Here is a 4,961-nt window from a genome sequence, read left to right as displayed (position 1 = left end):
GTTCCGACCCATAGCGACCCTGTACAGGGTTTCCGAGGGTGTAAATCTTTATGGGAGTAGAAAGCCTCATCTTTCTCCCACGGAGCGGCTGGTAGTTTTGAACCTCTGACCTTAAGATTTGCAGCCCGATTCTGGTAGCGTAGTGGTTACTAATCAGGCTGCGAACCCACAGAATGAGAAAAAATCTTTTGCAATGACATATCAGACAAGGGACTCATTTCTAAAATATATAGGAAAGTACAATACCTTTAAAAGAAAAAAAAAACAACTAACCCAAATAAAAAATGGGCACAGGACTTGAACAGACAATTCACCAAGGAGGACAGCCAGGTAGCCAATAAACATTTGAAGAAATGTTCATGATCATAGTCATTAGATAGATTCAAATCTAAACAACAAAGATATATCATCTCACACAAGCAATAACAGCAAAGATAAAAAAAAAAAAAAGAGGATAATAAATGCTGCTGAGTATGTGTAGAGACTGGCACATTATACTACCTTGAAGAATAACAAGCAAGCTGCAAGCCACTGCATAACATGGATGAACCTTGAGGACATTATGTTGAGTGGAATTAGTCAGTCACAAAAGGAGAAACACTGCATAGTACCATTATTGCAAAAGACTAAGAAAAATAACCCATACTAAAGGGGGGTGGTTCTTTTCTGGTTACTGGAATTTAGACTTGGGGTGAGTGGAGGGAAGGAAAGGTGGAACACAGGGTAGGAAATAGACATAGGATCATTTGGGTGCTAGGGAGGGGTGCAATATACAAGAAGGGGGAGGGGAATGGAAGAACAAAGTGGACAGGAAAACAATCAGGCAGGTTTGCATGGCCTAAGAGCGACAGAGGTAAATAATGAAGTATGCACTTCTTGGAACAACAGGGCTCTGGGATACAGGGATTGAGGCATGATTGGAATGGGGGAAAGGGTGGAAATAATGTTAAGATGCTTGGTTGTCTTTTGAATCTTGATTTCCCTGGCATATCATTAGAAAATAGACACTTGAGGGGGAGAATAAGGAATAGCCAGAAATATCACCATAGAAAGCTTGTAAGTCCGTCTTCTGCCTATAACTGATTGGAATACCTAAAATGGGTCTACAATGTGCCTAGTTAATAAGGCTTCCTGCGGAGCCTCTGAATTACGTAAGTCCATAGGTGGCATCCTGAATCACAACCAGAATCTTCTGATGTGGGAAATTTCCACTTGAAAGCACAAGCTAACTAGCCTTAAGCAACTAGAAGAACAGAAGATACTTTTTGAAAGAAAGACCAACAGGAAAAATACAAAACAATAACAGCAGTCTGATTGATTACTACAAGAACAAGTAAGATGCTCACCCAGGAAACATCAAGGCAAGTGGTCAGGTCCCTTCAGGGCAAACCCCCTTCCAAGACTAAGACTCAACGGGAACACACGCTCTGATTGTTGACCACGTTCATCATTGAAAAGGGGGAAGTGAGGGAAAACCACATTCAATAGACTCCTATGAACCCAGTTGGAGACCTGGTTGGCTAGTAGTGTGGCAAGACTTTGGAACTCTGGGGGCCAGAGTCAGTGACAAAGCCACAGAGGACAAGAGTGGAGAATTAAGTGTCCAGCTAATAAGAAGAGAGGACATATCCATAAGAACACCCACACTTGCAGATAATACCCACTTGACCTGGCTTCAATGAGTGGATGATCAGAGCTCAACTAAAAGAAGAAAGAAGAACTTGACCTACACGTATGGATGCAGTAGCTCAAATGAGGGAACAAATTTTTTACAGCGAGGATCATTCCCACCCACTCCTTACACAAAATAGACAGGGATGGGCAACATGGACATTGGCTACCCAAAATGGGGGGACTACAAAGGCAAACAGCGACTGGCTTACAAGCTTTCAAGATGGAGCCTAGATTCAGAGGGGGTTGGAGTAAGGTAGATTCTCTGCTGAGTAGTACCCAATCTGTCTGAGTGGGGCTGATGAAAGATGTGGATAGGTCTTTTGTGATACAGTAGTGAAAATTTGTTATCAGGACTGATTGTGAGGCTTGGAAATGTAAAGATAGATGTTTTGTAGCAAAGGAGGGGAGTGATTGATTTTGCAGTCTAGGTGCCGAGGTCCCTAGGACCTTCAAGGGAGAATAGTGGAGTTCGGGACCCTGCTCAGAGAAGCAGTGATGCCAGAGATGGAGGTAGAGACGATGGCATGGAGAGATGGAGTGGCTGGGGACTTTAGAGCCATAGAGGGAGAGGGGATGTGTGCTGAGGACCGGGGAACAGGCTTGCAGGGTATACCCTACCCTCTGTTTGGGTGATGATGCATGAAGGGGATTGTAACCATGGCAATGAAACAAAATACGAGATAGGATGAATGTAAATCTAATGTTCTCCCATGTAAACTATTACATAATTAACAATAAAACATTTAAAAAAGTATAAAATAAAATAGAGGGTAAGCAAAAAAGAGAAACACCTTCAATGAGATTGATTGACACAGTGGTTGCAATAATAAGCTCAAGCATAGCAGTTAGTGTGAGAATGATACAGAACTTGTCATTGTTTGTGTATGGGGCTGCTATAGGTTGGAACTAACTCAGTGGCACCTGATGACAACAGCAGCATGGAACATTTTGATTCCCTGTATGGTGCAAACAGTTTGCACTCAGCTTCCACTCAAAAGTTAGGTGGTTTGTGTCCTTTAAATGTGCCTTTGGAAAAAAATCTGGTGATCGCCTTTAGAAAATTCTCCCTTGAGCAGTTTATTAACAAAGTTATACTCTGCAGCACATGGAGTTGCCTGAGTTAGAATTGACTTGACTGCAACTATTTATTGATTTGTTGTTATTGATATTTTCTTTTTTATGGAACCTTTGTGAGAGCGTGGCCTTCAAGGTTGAGATAGCTGTGTTAGAGCTAGCCTGGCAGCCTCTTTGACAGAGTTTATATTAATGGATTCACATACACACACTTAATATATTATTTATTTATTAGCATGCTCTGTTGACAGTTATATTACTTGACACTCAGCATAAAACCCAAGTGTAGAGCTCTAAACCACCATTTCAGAGCAAAGATTGCACATTCAATTAAATTCAAATTGTCCAGTACCACCCTCAATCCTGTAAACCATCAATACTAAATAGAGAAGGCAATCTGATACTTTATAATGTTTTGCTGATTCTCCAGACAGCTATACGCTATACGCTTAGATCTTGCTTGTGATGTTTCTCTGGCCCTAGCAACCTATATATATATATATATACATACATATTGTTGTTGTTAAGTGCCGTTGTTAAGTGTTGTTAAGTGTTTTTAAATGTCATTGTTAAGTGTCATTGTTAAGTGCCGTTGAGTCGGTTCCGACACATAGCGCCCCTGTATAGGGTTTCCAAGGAGCAGCTGGTGAGCTTGAACTGCCGATCTTGCAGTTCAAACGGCTTTGCAGTCTGGTGCATTAACCCACAGCACCACACCAGGACTCCATGTATACATACATATGTATATGTAAATGTTATAGTGCTTAAGGTCAGCTCTTATAAGTAGTGGACTCCAGATCCAAGAGTACACTGGATTTTACAACACATACAGTGAAGATTCTAAAAGAATTTTTTTGCAAATGTTACTGTGCTGCTTATGACATATTCAGACAACTGAAAGGAACCAACAAAAGGAGGACGATGTTAGGAAAAGAGGCAGGGGGGTTCATTTTTGAGTATGATTTCATGAGAAGAGTAATTGGAGCATCACATAATTCAGACTGATGGCCAAATAATACACATTGGACAGAACCACTTTTTACTAGCTCTTCCAAAAGAATCTAAAATACAGATGTTACCAGGGCATTTACAATGAAAAAATTCTTTCCTTGAAAACTAAATTAAAGTTAGACCATTGAGAACCATGAAGCTCAAGTTCTTTGTGGCCCAATTTCTTTGAGCAATTTTTATAAACACTTCCTAAGCATTTTATAAGCTATGAAAACATTTGGGGAAACAGTGTAACCACATAAAGGTCACATACTAAATACATTGCTGGAAAACACAGAGCAATGAGCAGGAAGTAACAATGTTTCCTGACAAATACTGTGGTCCTAAGGCATAGTTCTGCATCAAACTGCCTTTGTTAACCAGTAGGAATGCTTTTAAGGTTTCTCTTGTCACTTGCAATAAAATTATTTCCCTCAAATGTTACAATACAGACAAAACTCTTATTCATGTAGTTTTGGTTTATTATTGTTTTAATTTTTTAGAGGTAAGGAAGAAAGGTAATTAGACCTCTTAGGAGATTCCCCCCCCCCCCCTTGTATATCTAAATTGTAAAACAAATTAGTTTAATACCACAGACCAATTATTTGGAAGCAAGCTTTTTTCTTTTTCTTTTGCATTTTTTGCACTTGCCATTGTTTTGTATATATTTTGGCGAGGGCTTCTATCATGGAGGGCGGAAGCTAAACGATGTGCGACAACTGCGCAGACCTGGTGGAGGTGTTAAATGAAACCCAGACCACGGAGTTGCGGGGTGAGAGGTGTCTGGAGACCAGGTCCATGGGGAGATGCTGCCTAGCGGGAAGAGACTGCAGAGGCCAGCCAGGTTGTCCTACTTATCCGGGATGTGAGAGCGCCTTCTTAGAGCGCCTTCTTAGCCTAACCATTGGATCATGGCTTTGAGGCGGGGTCGACCAACTTAGATACCCAAAGCATCTCACTACAACCCAGTCGCCCCTGCCGTGCTTCTGCCTCTTGATTGACATCCAAGGACAGAAATCCTGCCTTTAAGCCAGACTTAAGGGCCCTAGCACAAGGAGATTCCTATTTAACAGCAACCACGCAACTGCCACTCGTCTGTCTGTTGTGCTGTGGTGGTTTGAATTGCTGTGATTCTGAGGGCTATGGCACCGGTATTTTAAATAACCAGCAGGGTCACCCATGGTGAACAGGTTTCAGATGAGCTTCCAAACAAAAACAGACTA

Source organism: Chrysochloris asiatica, unplaced genomic scaffold, assembly GCF_000296735.1.
Source record: "Chrysochloris asiatica unplaced genomic scaffold, ChrAsi1.0 scaffold00129, whole genome shotgun sequence".
In the NCBI taxonomy this organism is placed as follows: Eukaryota; Metazoa; Chordata; class Mammalia; order Afrosoricida; family Chrysochloridae; genus Chrysochloris; species Chrysochloris asiatica.
This window is presented reverse-complemented; position numbering follows the sequence as displayed.